General features: G+C 39.8%; 1 long non-coding RNA gene and 1 pseudogene across 1 annotated transcript in view; one reads left to right on the top strand and one right to left on the bottom strand.

Annotated features, from left to right (window-relative positions):
* Positions 1 to 17,947, bottom strand: part of LOC109730909 (uncharacterized) — a 29,301-nt gene extending 11,354 nt beyond the window's left edge. Inside the window, exon 1 of the long non-coding RNA XR_012921384.1 lies at positions 17,671 to 17,947. This is a non-coding gene — a long non-coding RNA (uncharacterized LOC109730909). The remainder of the gene's footprint in view (positions 1 to 17,670) is intronic.
* LOC105875620 (PHD finger-like domain-containing protein 5A pseudogene) lies at positions 13,101 to 13,716 on the top strand (annotated as a pseudogene).
* Positions 17,948 to 18,092: the final 145 nt, after the last annotated feature.

Here is an 18,092-nt window from a genome sequence, read left to right as displayed (position 1 = left end):
TTTCAAATTCTATTTTGAATGAGTAATTCATTTACCTGGTTTGGAAATGAAAATTATACAAAATCATACATATTTGAGGTCTGTTACACCTCTGTTCCTGTCTATCCTATTTCCATATCTATCACTTATAAGTTTTCTTATATTTCCTTCCAGCAGTTCATTATGCAAATACAAATATATATTCTTATTTTCAACTCCTTTATTTTACAAAATATACCATATTATATTCACTCTTCTGCATTTTGCTTTTTTTTTTTTTACTTAACAGTATATCTCAGAATCACTATGAAGTTGGGTTCTCAGTTCCATGGGAGGTGGAGGGACCAAAGTCCCCTTAAATATGGAGCTTCTGGGGGATAGCAAGACCTCGATTGGGAATGACTGTGTACCTGCCTTGGGAGCCTCAGCAGTGGTCTACATGGCCAATCTTGTCATAGGAGAAAGGAGGTGCCAGTTTCCAAATGGAACAATGGCAAGACTGGCCCTCATGGACCAAAGAACTTCCACATTTTCTCAGACTGTTGATTTTGAGAAACATTGTTCAAAGCAAGGATAAGGACATGGAATGGCAACAAAGGTCATAGATCGAAATCAATTATGTCTTACCAATAGATGGAAGCTGTTTTGACAGTAGGCTTTCAAAGCTCATCCCATGAACACAAAAATAGCATCCAGAAGATTGTCTTATGTCAAAGACCTTAATCCCCCAAAAGGAAGATATTTATGTAAGTCCAATTAGGCAACAAGCAATGAGTCAAAATCATGTTTGAGAACTGGAAAAAGAGGATCTATAAACTTAAAATGAGCAGGAAAGATTTAATTGGTGACAGTGATGGTGTCATCCAATGTTGTCACTTGGATAAAACAACTGCAGACAATCTTGCTAAGCTCATGTTTCTGTGTATATCATCTAATAGCATGTGCCGTTATCAACAAAATAAAAAGAAATCCAACTATAAGAATGACATAAAAACCTCCCCAGTGAACAGGTGGCGCTACCACCTCACATCTGCTTGTTAGAGTTTTATGATTTTCCTGCTAGTTGCTTTTCTTTTGTTTGTTTGGTTATTTTTTACCTTAACTGTAATACAGTGGTTTTCTAATTTTTTTCTTATTTCTTTATGTCACTTTGCAGCAGCAAAGCTGATGCACTTCCTAGAATAGTCAAGAACTCCAAAGGAACTCATAGAAACAGAGAGTAGAATGGTGGTTACCAGGGGTTTAGGGATGGGGGAAAGGAGATGTTGGTCAAAGAGTACAAACTTTCAGTTATAAGATGAATAAGTTCTAGAGACCTAATGTACAGCATGGTGACTATAGTTCATAATAATGTATTGTGTACTTGAAATTTGCTAAGAGAGTAGGTCTCAAGTGTTCTCATCACGCACAAACACAAAAGTGACTATGTGAAGTGATGGATTTGTTAATTAGCTTGATTGTGGTAATCATTTCACAATATACATCAAAACATCATGTTATATTCCTTAAATATATACAATTTGATCTGATAATCATATATCGATAAAACTAGGGGAAAAATTCAAAACCTCATCTTTAAGATGATTTATGAGAAATTTGGAAACTGAGTCTTGAGATCTGGGAATAAAATAAATACTTTGGTTACTATAGCCTTGTAGTATAGCTTAAAGTCTGTTAAAGTGATGCCTCCAGATTTTAAGGTTGCTTTGGCTATTCGGGCTCTTTTCTGGTTCTAAATGAAGCATAGAATTATTTTTTCTAGATCTGCAAAAAATAACTTTGGTATTTTGATGGGCATTGGATTCAATCTGTAAATCACTTTGGGTAGTATGGACATTTTAACAATGTTGATTCTGCTGATCCATGAGCATGATGTTTTTCCATTTGTTTACATCATCTGCAATTTCCTTCCTCAGTGATTCATAGTTCTCTTTGTAGAGATCGTTTACCTCCTTGGTTAAATATATTCCTAGATATTTTATTTTCTTTGTAGCTATTGTGAAAGGTATTGAGTCTTTGATTTGGTTCTCAGCTTGACTATTGTTGGTGTATAGGAATGCTACTTATTTGTGTACATAGATTTTGTAACCTAAAACTTCGCTGAATTTATTTATCAATTCCAGGAGTCTCTTGGAATCTTTGGGGTTTTATATATAAGATCATATCATCAGCAAAGAGTGATAGTTTGACTTTCTCTTTCCCTATTTAGATACCCTTGATTTCCTTCTCTTGCCTCACTGCTCTGGCCAGGACTTCCATAGTATGTTGAATAGAAGTGGTGACAGTGGCACCCTCATCTTGTTCCAGTTCTGAATGGGAATGCTTTCAACTTTTTCCCACTCAGTATGATGTTGGCTGTGGGTTTGTCATATATGGCTTTTGTAATTTTGATGCGTGTTCCATCTATGCCTACTTTGTTAAGAGTTTTTATCATAAATGGGTGCGGAATTTTGCAGAATTTTGTCAAATGCCTTTTCTACATCTATTGAGGTAATCATATATATGATCTTTGTTTTTGCTTCTGTTTATGTGGTGAATCACATTTATGGATTTACATCTTCTTTTTGGATCTACATCTTCATCTTTGCATCCCTGCAATGAAGCCCACTTGGTTGTGGTAGATTATTTATTTGTTTGATGTGCTGCTGAATTTGGTTGCCTGGAATTTTATTGAGGATTTTTACATCTATATCATGAAGGATATCAGTCTATAGTTTTCTTTTTGTTGTGTCATTTTCTTGCTTTGGTATTATGTCAAGGTAATACTGGGTTCATAGAATGAGTTGGGGAGGATCCTTCCTTATCAATGTTATACAATGATTTCTGCAGTATGGGTACCAATTCTTCTTTGTAGGTCTGATAAAATTTGGCTGTGAAACCATCTGGTCTGGGCCTTTTTTTCGTTGGAAGACTTTTTATTGCTGCTTCAATTTCATTACTCATAAATGTTTGTTCAGGAGTTATATTTCTTCCTGATTGAGCCTTGGGAGGTTGTGTGTTTCCATGAATTCGTCCATTAACCAATACAGCATTGTACTGAAACAAAAATAGAGACATAGACCAATTGAACAGAGAACTCAGCTATAAAACCATCCACATATTGCCATATGATCTTTGACAAAGTAGACAGCAATATACACTAGGGAAAAGAATCCCTATTCAATAAATGATGCTGAGAAAATTGGATAGCTACATGTAGAAGATTAAAACAGGGTCCATTATCTCTCACCACTCACAAAAATTAATTCAAGATGGATCACAGACTTAAATCTAAGACATGAAACCATAAGAATTCTAGAGGACAATGTTGGAAAAACTCTTCTAGATGTCGGCCTAGGCAAAGAATTTATAAAGAAGACCCCAACAGCAATCACAGCAACAACAAAAATAAATAAATGGGAATTGATTAAATTAAAAAGCTTCTACACAGCCAAGGAAACAATTTTTGTTTTGGAAATTTGGAAATTCTTCAAAGAACTAAAAGTGGACATACCATTTCATCTAGCAATCCCCCTACTAGGTATTTACTGAAAGGAAAAAATAGTCATTTTATCAAAATGACACCTGCACTAGAATGTTTATTGCAGCACAATTCACAATTACAAAGATGTAGAATCAACCCAAGTGCCCATCAATTCATGAGTGTACTAATAAAATATGGTATTTGTATACCATGGAGTACTACTCAGCCATAAAAAATGAATTAATACCTTTTACAACAATCTGAATGCAACTGGGGACCATTCTCCTAAGTGAAATATCTAAAATATGGAAAAACAAACACCACGTGTACTCACTATTAAGTTGGAACTAACCAATCAGCACTCATGTACACAGATGGAAGTAAACTTCAACAGAAATCGTGCTGGTGGGAAGTGTGAGGAGGGTATGGGTGAAATCATACTTATTGGGTACAATGTACACAATCTAGTAAGTGATGAGCACACTTACAATTTTGACTCAAGCAATACAAAAATGATCGTGTAACCAAAACATTTGTACCCCCATAATATTCTGAAATTTAAAAAAATACTTTTTAAAAACCAAAAGGAAAAAAAAAACTCTAAAGAAACTTTAAGTTCTGTACACATGACTGATCAATTCCATGTAAGTATAAAGTCCACATTGAATCCAACAAAATAAAACAAAACAATCAAAAACCCCAACAATGTATCTTAGAGATCTTTCCAAATGAGTTCACAGTTTGCTCATTCATTTTTAACAGCGGCATAGTATTCTATTTGTGTGGATATACCACAGTTTATTTGCTCATTTCCCTATTGAAATAACACTTTAATGAATAACCTTGTACATTCATAATTTCATACATTTGCAAGTGGATCTTTAGGATAAATTCCCAGAGATAGGATTGCTTGGTCAAAGGGTCAATGTATTTGTAATTGTGTTAGATATTGCCAAATTATCCTCTGGAAGAGTTTATCATTTGGCATTCCATCACCAAGGGCAAGAGAGATTTGTTTCCATGAGCATCTCCAACAGAAAGTGTCCTTGAACAAAAAGAGTATCTCAGTATAGGTCACATTTGTATTTCTCTTATTATGAATGTGGAGTGAAAATCAACATCTTTTCCTATTCTTAGGAGGCATTTACCTTCTTCCTTTCTTTCTTTTGGAACTCTGTACTTTGCCCATTTTTTTTTATATTGTGGTGGTGTTTCATTCCATCTTAATTTCTAGCAGTTTTTTACACAGTAAGTTGATTAGTAGAGTGATTAACCACTTCTGTCTGTTATATGAGTTGCAAATATATTTTACAATTTACCATTGGTCTTTGGTCTTTGATTATGGTTTCTTTTACTTGAAGAGGTTTTAGATTTTTTTTTTTTTTTGGAAACTGAATCTCCCTCTGTTACCTCATCATATCTCATCATAACCTTAAACTCCTGGGCTCAAGTGATCCTCCTGCCTTTGCCTCCTGAGTAGCTGGGACTACAGGTGCATTCCACCATGCCTGGCTAATATTTTTTCTTTTTCTTTGTAGAGATGGGGTCTTCGTATGTTGCTAAGGCTGGTCTTGAACTCCTATCCTCAAGTAATCTTCCTGCCTGTGTCTCCCAAAGTGCTGGGATAGATTGTTATATAGTCAAATTATCAATTTTTTAAATGGTACTTGAATTTTGAGTCATGGTTAGAAAGACTTTCCAAAGCCCGAGGCTATAAGGAATTTTACCCTGTTTTCCTCTAGTATTTTTGTGAAGGAAGGACCCAATTTTCGTTCTCCCAAATGACTACTGAGTTGTGCAACACTATTTATTTACAAAAGCACTTTTACTCGACAAAATGAAGATGCCACCTTTATTCATAAGAAAATTCCCATACATATTTGGGTCTTCTTCAAGATTTTCTATTATATTCCATCGGTCTGTCGTCTATTATTGTACACTTTTAATTATTGATACTTTATAGCATTTTAATATCTGATAGGACTAGTTTCCTTCTTTCCTTCTTTTTGAATTCCACCTGATTTGTTTTGTTTTTAGCTAAATAGGTCACACAGCTCTAAAACCTACTATTTATGGAAACTAACATTAAAATAAAAATCCAGGCCAATACATATGTAAATCATGGCTGTCCTACATTGGGATAAGTTGCCAACTCTGCCTTTAGATGCAATATCTAATGTAACAATCAGTTTACTTAATGGCAACAAATCAGTATGTGCTCTCCAGAGACAAGCACTGATAGTGCCTTCATCCAGGAAAAAAGTGAGAGGAAAACATCTCATTTTGTATACTTAAATTGTTTCAGTGATAAATACTACGTTTTTGAAAAAAAATCAATTTCTTACAAGTAAACTTGACATCTAATGCATGTTTATAAATTTCTTCGTATTTTTATTGAAGTTGTGATTTTTAATTAACTTTTTTTTGAGACAGAGTCTCACTTTGTTCTCCAGGCTAGAGTACCGTGGCGTCAGCCTAGCTCACAGCAACCTCAAACTCCTGGGCTCAAGCAATCCTGCTGCCTCAGCCTCCCAAGTAACTGGGACTACAGACATGTGCCACCATGCCCAGCTAATTTTTTCTATATATATTTTTAGTTGGTCGATTAATTTCTATTTTTGGTAGAGACGAGGTCTCGCTCAGGCTGGTTTTGAACTTCTGACCTCGAGCGATCCACCTGCCTCGGCCTCCCAGAGTGCTAGGATTACAGGCATGAGCCACCACGCTCGGCCTTTAATTAACTTTTTAATTACAAATTTAAGGTATGTAATTGTACATTTTAAGTTAAACTGACTAAAATGTCTTGAGACATATGTTTGTATTATGAACAGTAAACAATATGAGATGTTAGGGTTTATTACCTAGTGTTGTATTTTCAAAGAAAGACAAATATTGTAAGAAGTAATTATAAATGGGAATTGATATTTTATTTTGTTTTGTTTTGTTTTATTTTATTTTATTTTTTTGAGACAGGGTCTCACTCTGTCACTGGGTAGAGTGCAGTGGCATCATCATAGCTCACTGCAACCTCCAATTCCGGGGCTCGAGCAATCCTCCTGCCTCAGCCTCCCAAGTAGCTGGGTTTACAGGTGCACACCATGATGCCTGGCTAATTTTTCTACTTTTAGTAGAGATGGGGTCCAGCTCTTGCTCAGGCTGGTCTCGGAGCTCCTGACCTCAAGGAGATCCTCCCACCTGGGCCTCCCAGAATGCTAGGATTAGAGGTGTGAGCCACTGCACCTGGCCAATACTTGATTATTTTAAAAGATAGACTTGTTTGCTTTTGTGTATTACACTTAAAAAACTTTTTTAAAAACGTATTTTCATAGCTTAAAAAAGGTTAAGCTCCCTCTTTTTGCTTTTTTCCCTTTCACCTATTCTTCCCCCTTTCCTTCTGAATTATGAACAATTCAGTCCAAGGCCATTAAAAGGAACTGGCAAGGTCGGCTTCCATGGCAGGGTAGGGAGACAGGCATGGGGGAAGATGTCCGTGTGGAGTGGGGTGGGGTGGAGTTTAAGAACCCATTTAGAGCGACGAGGGTGCTGGTGTGGGAGGGTGGCTGCTCCTGTGGTGCCGATGCCCAAGTGGGAGAGGAAGATATCCACATGAAAGAGGAGACTGTGGTGGTGATGAGAGATTGATTATATAGAGCAGGATTAATCAAATAAGTAAATACTGTACATTAAAGATAATGGGAACCAGGGTCTCACTGTCAGAGAAGGGATGTACAAATGTGGTAAGGGAGAAAGCAAAAATGAACCCTGTGGTGCTGATTTGAAATGATATTGGTATGAACATGGGGTTGTCAATATATAGACAGATAGAAATAAGTATAGATATAAGTGTGTGTGTGTGTGTGTGTGTGTGTGTACAGCTTAATAGCAACAAGCCTACCCAGATCTTGGTTTCCTGATACCATTCTCCACTAAAAGGACTTTTCATCAGGACTTTCCTTGGTAAAATGTATGATTTTGATAAAATGGCTGGAGCAGAGAAAATATAAAGTAAAGCTGAAACATCTTCTTGTGTTGGAAAGTTAGAAACTACTCAGAGTTATGGGCACATATCAAAAAAACATAGAAACCAACTTGAAGGGGCTCGCCAAATCTGGGCCAGTTTGAGCATCAAAATAATGAAATAGGCCGGGCGCGGTGGCCCACGCCTGTAATCCTAGCACTCTGGGAGGCCGAGGCGGGCGGATTGCTCGAGGTCAGGAGTTCGTAACCAGCCTGAGCCTGAGCGAGACCCCGTCTCTACTATAAATAGAAAGAAATTAATTGGCCAACTAATATATATATAGAAAAAATTAGCCGGGCATGGTGGCACATGCCTATAGTCCCAGCTACTTGGGAGGCTGAGGCAGGAGGATTGCTTGAGCCCAGGAGTTTGAGGTTGCTGTGAGCTAGGCTGATGCCACGGCACTCACTCTAGCCTGGGCAACAAAAGCGAGACTCTGTCTCAAAAAAAAAAAAAAAAAAAAAAAAAAAGAAAGAAATTATAACCAATTGAATAAAATGGGAATCCATGAGTCCATGTTGACATGAATAAGCACATGAATTAATTTAACGTTTTATGAGTAATAGGAATATTTACAAAGAATCTAAATTGACCCTAAAATACTCCTTATAATGGGAAGAGACTAAGTTACCCTTAATAGCTGGCAAATTTACAATTTTTTTCCCCTGCCATCAGTGGAAATTGGAGCATCTAGATGAGTTACTGAAAATAGAGTGTGCTATTATATGTTTTATACATTTGGGTATAGTATGCAAAATTTAGACTCTGCTACACTGATCAACAATTTGATCAAAGACATCCACGTTCCTCAGCCCCCAGCTCTAACAGCCCCAGCAGATTCAGTCTATGCCCAGGACTCAAAAGCCTAAAGGGAGAAGATGATGTGCCTTCAACTGTCTATCACAAGACAAATAGCTACCATGTATTGAGCACTTACTCTGTGGGTGAGCAGTATAATACATCATGTTAACTCAATAATCACCACAATCTTAGGAGATGAGGACTATTAGTTCACATTTTTAAGATGGGGGGGGAGGAAGTTCTGTAAAGTTAAGGAAGTTGACCAAAGTAGCCACGTCATCATTAAAACTTGTCTGATTGTAGCACCTAGACTTTGAGTCACTATACCATATTGCCTAGTTAAGCCACCTTGAAACTCAGGTTTAATTATCCAAGGTTTCAGAAATCTTGAGAGTAGGAGGACGGGCACTGTTAAGGCAACCCATCAGAGATCAACTGAGCCAGGGAGATGAAGGCAACGTTATCTGCCTTACAGACACATTCCTGTTCAAATGTTGTCTCTCCTATAATCTATCCTTCTAAAAAGCAACTGGTAATGGGACTAGTGGTGTATTTCAGGACTATTAACTAGCACAGATGCTCTGAAATGCTAATTATTCTCTTGACAAATAAATGATTAGACCCATATAAGGATGTGCCCTGAAAGCGAAGAAGGAAAGTGGGTCAATCAGTCACTGATACAGATTTTAACTTGGCAGTTTTAGATCTAGGGAGAGAATACTGCTGGCTCCTTCACATTCTCCTAAAGTACTGGGGTTATTTCCCTCGCATTCAATGGGAATACAAAAAACAGATTTCAAAAAAAAAAGGTGCCCCCAAACAGATTCTCCTCCTCTTAGAACCCATTTGCCTTTGCAAAGTGTTTGATGTGCTTTTCAAGTTAGAAGAAATCCATATACCCTGTTTACAGAGTCCTTTTTTTCTTTTTCTTTCTTTTTTTTGTTAGTGATAGGATCTCGCTCTGTCACCCAGACTAAAGTGCCCTGATCTTAGCTCACTGTACCCTCAACCTCCTGGGCTCAAATGATCCTCCCACCTCAGCCTCCCAAAATGCTAGGATTAAAGGCGCGAGACACTTTGCCCAGTCCAGGACTTGATTTAAGGTGATAGATAGTCTTAGGCTTTTTTTCACCTGTAACAGAGGAACCATGCCCCTCAGAATGCATACAGCATTGCCTAAGCCACGAGGTGAGCAAGTTCCCAAACACAGGCCAAACTGAGAGGCTCTCTTACTGTAGTTCACACAAATCCCAGTCAAATGATATCACGTTCTCTGGGCATGTGGAAAATGTTAACTCGGTAAGTCTCTTCTCGTGGTAAACATATATATTCTTTCAACCCAGCTATTGTAGATGACAATAAAGACCCTATGGCCCAGTTCTGGGCTTCTCTACTCTATACTTTTTTTAAAGCTCCCCTGTTCCCATCTTTACCAATCTCCATTTAACTCTTTACCATTGATAAGGGTTATGCTGACTGAACTCTGCCACCATTTTGCGTGTTTTGCCCCAAGGTGAAGTAGAAGTTTATTACTGGTCCCAGTCCACCTCCCTTCCTGGTGTTTTTTTTCTTTCTTTTTTTCAGAGGCAGAGTCTTGCTATGTTGCTAGGCTGGACTCTTAGGTTCAAGTGATCCTTCTGCCTCAACCTCCCAAGTAGTTGGGACTACAGGCACACATGCCTGGCTTTCTTCCCTGGTTCTAACATCCATACTGGATGCAGATGGAAAAACTGTGATCACTCCTCTCTGACAATTTATAATCATCCAGCTCAAGCCCTTATAAAAGTGGGCACTGAATACTTATTACAAGATAGCTTCCCTCTTCTCCCTACCCCAGTAGCTTTCTCCAGTCCACATACATTTCCATCTTTCCCGTATTTAGTCCTCACTTTTTCACTACTCATTTTGGCATCTATTTGTATTATTCTTTAATGATTTGTAAATGCTTATAGTGCATATGTCTTGTCTTTCCCAAGAGTGTAAACTCAACTCCTTAAAGTTGAGATTTATACCCTTTATTTTCTAGTGCTAGACACATGGGTGGTGAATAAGAAATGTCTGATATTTTGGGTAGATTCTCCTGGTTATAAGAAACAAAGACTACAGTTCCTTCAAGCAATGAGGGAGACTACCGAAGAGTCCAGACAAAGCCAAACAGCCAAGAGGCAGAGTAGACCTGTAGCAGAATCAAGCTATAAACGTATTTAGTGTTCCAGTATTCTAGAGCTGTGGTCCTCAACGCCTGGGCTGTGTCCTGTTAGGAAACCAGGCTGCACAGCAGGAGGTGAGTGGCAGGTTAGCAAGTAAGCTTCATCTATATTTATAGCTGCTCCCCATTGCACGCATTGCTGCATAAGCTCTGCCTCCTGTCAGATCTGCGGCAGCATTAGATTCTCATAGGAGCGTGAACCCTGCTGTAAACTGTGCACTTGAGGCATCTAGGTTGGAGGTTCCTTATGAGAATCTGATGCCTAATGATCTGAGGTGGAGCTGAGGTGGTGATGCTAGTGCTGGGGATTGGCTGCAAATACAGATTATCATTAGCAGAGAAGTCTGAATGCACAGTAAATGTAATGCACTTGAATCATCCTGAAACCACCCCTCCCACCCCCTGGTCTGTGAGAAAATAGTCTTCCATTAAACCGGTCCCTGGTACCAAAGAGATTGGGGACCACTGTTCTAGAGGATAGAACTGGGGTAGAAAGCAGACTCAAAACTAAGGTACTGGCTGGCTGTGTGTGGTGGCTCACGCCTGTAATCCTAGCACTCTGGGAGGCCAAGGTGGGAGGATCGCTCAAGGTCAGGAGTTTGAAACCAGCCTGAGCAAGAGCGAGACCCTGTCTCCACTAAAAATAGAAAGAAATTAATTGGCCAACTAAAAATATATAGAAAAAATTAGCCGGGCATTGTGGTGCATGCCTGTAGGCCCAGCTACTCAGGAGGCTGAGGCAGGATTGCTTGAGCCCAGGAGTTTAAAGTAGGCTGACGCTACGGCACTCTAGCCCAGGCAACAGAGTGAGACTCTTGTCTAAAAAAAAAAAACTGAGGTATTCGAGTTACTCTACTGGTCAATACAGTGGTAAATGTACTTGAGAGCAAAAAGTAGCCAACAGTGGTGGTCAAGTGTGGTAAGCAATTAGGCAAGACCGTAAGAGCAAATTTAGCATCTTCAAACTCAGGTTGTAGTACCAAAATTACTGTGAAGCGCTGCCCATTAGGATCATTAAGTGGCTGCTCACCTTTAGGCCAATCTTCATATTCATGGTGCCAGGTGGCCCTACCTCATCTCAACTGGTTTCCCGTCCCTTCCCCATTTCAACACCTTTTTCAATTGAGGATTATTAAGGTATAATTTAAGTACAGTAAAAGTGCTTTTTAAATGTACAGTTCTATGAGTTTGGGCAGATGTACACACAACACCCTCATCATCCTCCAAATTCCCTCAAGCCTTTATAGTCAACCCCTTCTGTCTTCTAGGCAACTACTGATCTGATTTCTTTCCCTATGGTTTTGCCTTTTCCAGAATGTCATGTAAAAGGAATTATATAGCATGTAGACTTTTTAGTCATGCATCTTCTACTTAGAATAATGCATCTGAAATGTATTTTGTGTGTGTGGGAGTAGTTTATTCCTTTTATTGCTAGGCAGATTCCATTGTATATATGTACCACCGTTTGCTTATCCATTCACCAATGAAAGGGCACCAATTATGGTAAGTATACAGACAACTTTATAAGAAACTGCCAAACCATTTTCCCAAGTGTTTGTATACTTCTGCATTTCCACCAGCAATGTCTCAGGGTTTTCGTTGTTCTCCATCTTCAACAGCATTTGGGATTTTTTTTTTTTTTTTTTTAGACACGGTCTTGCTATGCTGGTCAGGCTGGTCTCAAACTCCTAGACTCAAGTGATCCTTCCACCTCAGCCTCTTAGCTAACTGGAATTATAGTCACATGCCATTGCATTTGGAATTATCTTTATTTCAACCAAGTAGTGATTTTCATTATGGCTTTGATTTGCATTTCCATAATGACTATAATGTTGAGCATCTTTTCATTTGCGTACTTGGCATCTCTGTATCTTCTTTGGTGAAGTGATCATTCAATCATGTACACATTTTAAAATTGGGTTGTCTTCTGAGTTGCAAGAATTCTTTACATACTCTGAATACAGTCACTTAATAGATATGTATTTTGCAAATGTTTTTCTCTCAATTTGTTGCTTGTCCTTTCATTTTGTATCATCCAAAGAGCAAGAGTTTTATAAATTTATAGTTTTTCTTTTATGAATAATCTATTTTGTGTTTTGGGAATCTTTGCCTAATCCAAGATCACAAAGATTTTCTTCTATGTTTTCTTCTAAAAGTTTTATATTTTACATTTAGATATCCATTCTGATTATTCTGCATATGATGTGAGGCATGAGTTGACTTTTTTTTGTTTTCCAAACCAATGTCCAACTATTCCAGGATCATGTTTCTTTTCATTATCTTTTAATAAAGCTCCATTTAGTAGACACTCTATATAGAATCCACAAAAAGGGATGCGAATCTTGTAGCTTTTTTGTGTCAATCCTATGGCTGGATATGGATAGTTTCTAGTTCCTTTGACTGGCAAGAAATGCCTAAAAAGCATGCTTTCCACTCAGTAGAAATGCATGATATAGAACAGCCCAGAAAGAATTATCAATGCTCTCTAGCCAAAATCACCAGGAATACACTTGTGGTTGAACAAGTTTAGCTTACTACTCAACGCAGCAAGGGAGACCACCCCATGGGGAGCCATGAATAACTCAGTAAAAGAGTGTTAGAAAGGACTTAATATTTGGGTTTGGGGGTTGGCTGCGAGCTATGGCTAAACACCATCCAGATTTGATCTTTTGCTGCAAGCAGGCTGGCGTTGCCATTGGAAGACTGTGTGAAAAATGTGACGGCAAGTGTGTAATCTGTGACTCCTATGTGCGTCCCTGCACCCTCGTGCGAATATGTGATGAGTGTAACTATGGCTCTTACCAGGGGCGCTGTGTGATCTGTGGAGGCCCAGGAGTCTCTGATGCCTATTATTGTAAGGAGTGTACCATCCAGGAGAAGGATAGAGATGGCTGCCCAAAAATTGTCAATTTGGGGAGCTCTAAGACAGACCTCTTCTATGAACACAAAAAATACGGCTTCAAGAAAAGGTGATTGGTGGGTGGCCCCTTCTCCCCCCCCCCATCAAGCTGCCACAGCTGCCAGAAAAGATGCCTACTACTACCAGCAGAACAGGAGCGGAGCCCAGAGCATCACCGGAATTGCCTGCTAGTGTACTGGCACCTTGCCACCCTTTCCTGTCCCCTCACCCAGACATGTGGTAGGCATAGAAAAGGATTCTTCACAGAGCACCCTGGCAGACTATATGAGAGAAAAATTGATAGTGTTTTTTTCAGCTCACTACAGCCTCTTCTCCACATTGATATGTTCTCTTTACAGTAAGTTTCTAGAAAGAAATAATATTTCCGTATTGTCTGAGGAGTTGACTGTGAAGCTACACAGAATGAAAACCATGTTCTTGCAGCAGCTCTGATGGCAGTTGTCCTTGAGGAACCATCAGTGTGTGGTGGGGAGCTCTCAGAGTGATAAATGTGGGTGTGTAATCTTGTAACACTTACCAGGCAGTGCTGGTTTCATGTTATTTTCCTTCTGAGAAATTGGAAACCCTTTCTTTTGCTATTATATTAATAAAGCTGGCGTTTATTTTCTGGCAAAAAAAAAATATTTGGGTTTGCATTAAGTGATTTGGTGGAGGTTTTAAGGAAGTAGAATTTTGCTCTATACTCTAAATAGGGTATTGTCAGGAAGTAGGGGCAATTCTATAACTGGGTATCTCAATAAATATTATCTAGAAAGGAAGACTAGAATGAGGCTAAAGCTATAACTGGTAAAGAGGCAAGAGCCACTTTTATTAGTTAGGCATTTTCATTTTGTGTAATCCATTTGGTAGCTTGGACAGCATTCATGTTTTTGTCTATGTTCAGACATGACTAGAGAGTAGTCTTATTTTTGCCCTGGTCCATCCTGATCATGGAGTAGCCTTGTTTAATGTTAATATGCTCAAAAATTGTTTTTGTTCAACAGGAGAACACCAAGGCTTAGCTGTGCCAGCATCTATTGGATGATGGATGTCAGGGACTGCTCTTCTCTTTCTCAGATATAGTGGTTAAGAACTTGCGGTCTAGAGTCAGACAAAATTGAGTTTGATTCTACAGTCTGTTCTTTACTAGGTGTGGGACCTTATACAACTTCTCTTTACCTCAGTTTTATGAATATAGGGAATACAATGTACTTACCTCACTGGACTGTTGAAAGAAATGAGATAGAGGCTAAGAGCTTATGTCAAATAAATCTTAATTATAATAATTATATCACAGGAAAAATTAAGAAGGATATTGGGAGCCATGCGCGGTGGCTCACACCTGTAATCCTAGCACTCTGGGAGGCTGAGGCGGGCGGATTGCTCGAGGTCAGGATTTCGAAACCAGCCTGAGCAAGAGCAAGACCCCGTCTCTACTATAAATAGAAAGAAATTAATTGGCCAACTAATATATATATATAAAATTAGCCGGGCATGGTGGCGCATGCCTGTAGTCCCAGCTACTAGGGAGGCTGAGGCAGCAGGATTGCTTGAGCCCAGGAGTTTGAGGTTGCTGTGAGCTAGGCTGACGCCACGGCACTCACTCTAGCCTGGGCAACAAGTGAGACTCTGTCTCAAAAAAAAAAAAAAAAAAAGAAGGATATTGGGGCAGGGAAAGGAAAACCAAGAATAGTCCATGTAATAGTGCCAGGAAAGGTAAAGAGCAGTAAGAGAGTAGGATAGAAAAGCATAATTATTTACATTGGGTAGTAATCTACATGGAGCTGTTAATTGCTCAGTTCATCTCAAAATGGCAGGATAATACATTACATTCATGAAGACATGGTAAAACAAAGGAAAATGTGTAGACCTACCAGTGATTTGTCACTTAAATGAGTCTACACAGAAATGCTGGGAAGAGAATTTGACAATTCAACGATGAAAACTATTAAAAAAATACTCAGAAACAATGAAAACTATTATTGTGCATATGACAGGAGGTAGATTCCTGTGTTGGGTAGAAGGTTGGCCGGATCCCTTTAAATTTCAATGTACTATCAGCCTATGAGTACTTTACTTCTTGCTTTCACATTTCTAGTTTCTGGCTTCTTTCTGGCCCTAACTTTTAGAACACATTAAGCAATGTAACATTTAATTTCTCCAGTTTTCCAATAAGGCAAAAGATTCTCTGTGTGTAACCAAATGGAGGAAAACTCAGCCATTTAAAGAGGCTGGATAATTGATACATTTATATTAAGAATTTATTCTGTTAAAAGTTATTGCCTGAAGACACAAAGGACTCATTATTTTAAGACATTACAAAATCTTTAAATAACATCCAGAAATGTAATAATCTAACAAAGGGAGTTCACAGAATGGGAATCACAATTAAGAGGTATTCAGCCTATAAAACGAAGACGAAGGCTTGACTTTCTTGCGGCTCCTTCTGTTGCACCAAGGTACCCCAAATCAAGATAGAAGGCATTCCATTAAGATCATCATATTTGTTCTGATTTTAGACCTAGTAGTAGGTGAACACTGAGTGGTGCTATTCATTTTTACAGGTAAAAAAATTGAGACAACAGAACATGACCAGGGTCAGACTTATAAGAAATGCATGACTACCTATACTTGTAGTTTCAGAAAGTCTCCCACAACCTCCCAAAAGAGCTCTTTTATATCTTGGTTGGTTTATAAGGTAGATTCAATCACTGTTTTGAATTATGGCTTTAATAACTGTAAAAATGCAAAATCTCCTGGAAGTGGCTACAATAATCAAATTCTCTTATAGAAAGAAGTGCAAGGGGAAGAAGAAACAAAACGTAAGTGTGCACTTCATAATTCTGCCCAGAGTTCAACCTTGAAAGGTCACATCTTAAGAACACAGGTTTCTGTGATAGTAAGAAAATAGAGGAGGTATCTATCCCTTCACATACTGGGTAAAGGGAACAATCCAAAGATCCTGTTAATCATCCACCCCATATGTTGAGGTGATGAGATTATTTTATTTTTATTTTTTGAGACAGAGTCTCTCACTCTGTTGCCCAGGCTAGAGTGCCGTGGCATCAGCCTTACTCACAGCAACTTCAAACTCCTGGGCTCAATCCTCCTGCCTCAGCCTCCCAAGTAGCTGGTATTACAGGCAAGCACCACTATGCCTGGCTAATTTTTTTCCTATATATTTTTAGTTGACCAATTAATTCTTTCTATTTTTAGTAGAGACCGGTCTAGCTCTTGCTCAGGCTGGTTTCCAACTCCTGACCTTGAGCGATCCTCCTGCCTCGTTCTCCCAAAGTGCTAGGAATTCAGGCGTGAGCCACCTCGCCCAGCCTGAAGAGATTATTTTAATTTCCTTTTTACACTCTGGAAAACTAAAATATCCTGATAGTCTCACAAAGTGGTCTAAGTGGACTTAATTCACTGATTTGATAAATTAATGATTAGGCTGAAACCATAAACTGTATTTAGTCCATTCCATTGAAGACCTGGATCAAAATTAGCTTCTTTTAGGATGCCTTCTTTGGCTAGCATGTCCTTTTCTGAGCCCTGTCAGCAGTCATTATTCAGTTCCACCACCCTGATTATTCTGCATTTGAAAAACATTTTGTGAGGTTATTTTCTTCATGTGTATGTTTTGACTTTATGTGTGCTTTCTGCTTCATGTACAGGACTTCTCAGTTTATAAAGCCCTTTCATACCCACCATTTCTTTTGATCCTCACACACACAAAAAAACCTATGATGAAATTTCTTGCCATTCTTCATTTTACAGGTGTGGGAAGAGAGTCAAAGAAAAGTTTAACAGATACCATTTATCCATAGCGCAAAGCTGCCTTTGCGCTACTTATCTCCTTCAGTCCTCAACACCACCTTCTGCGGTGACCTACACCTCAGGGCGAGTGCCGCACACCCCAGGCAGAGCTGGACAGGTCGGGGCCCCAAAGCTACACCGTCTCCCCGCCACACCTCCTCCACCCCGCCCCGCAGCGAGAGCCTCGGCCGAGGCGAGGACGACTGGGAGAGGGACCTCGTCGGGAAGCGGCGCCAAGCCAGGTTTCTAATTCCCAATGCACTTCTCTTTTTGCTACTAAACACACCCACTCTCGTCACCAAATTTCAAGAGCGGGGCCAGCCCCCCGCACTGCACTAAGCATTGGGTGACGACGGCCCAGACAAGGTTTTACTCCCAAGGAGCTCAGTTCTAGGGCAAGGAAGAGCTAAAAAAAAAAACAAAAAACAAAAAAAAACAATAAAAATTTTAAAAGCCCGAGAAACACAAACATAAGCACTGTCTCTCCTCACCCCTATCCCTTGGTCACAAAGGCGCGCAGAGCCCCGACGTGACCGGCTGAGAGAAGGCCCAGCTCGTCTCTCCCCTGAGGGCAGGCCAGGCAGGAAGCCTGAGGCCCCAGGTGAAGAGCTGGAGAAACTGGCGACCGTCCCACCTTCCCTACGGCGAAGGTTCCGAGTTCCGACGACCGTTACTTGGCGGCTGAACCACGACTTCGGGCAGCAGCGGAGGCTGAGCCCAATGTCCCGGGCTTGGTGCCCTTCGCCCGATCTGATTGGACGGTGGAGAGAAGGGGGCGGGGAGACCCCGGGAGGACGCGCGCGCAGGCCGGCTGGGGGTTCTCACGGAGGTACCCAGGGGGCGAAGGGGCGGGAGCAGGCCTCGGCACGTCGCGCGTGCGCACGTCGGGACGTGGCCGGCTGGGGGCTGCTGG

Source organism: Microcebus murinus, chromosome 10 (genome assembly GCF_040939455.1).
Source record: "Microcebus murinus isolate Inina chromosome 10, M.murinus_Inina_mat1.0, whole genome shotgun sequence".
Lineage (NCBI taxonomy): Eukaryota > Metazoa > Chordata > Mammalia > Primates > Cheirogaleidae > Microcebus > Microcebus murinus.
Note: the sequence above shows the minus strand (reverse complement) of the source record. Positions and strands in the feature narration are given on the sequence as shown.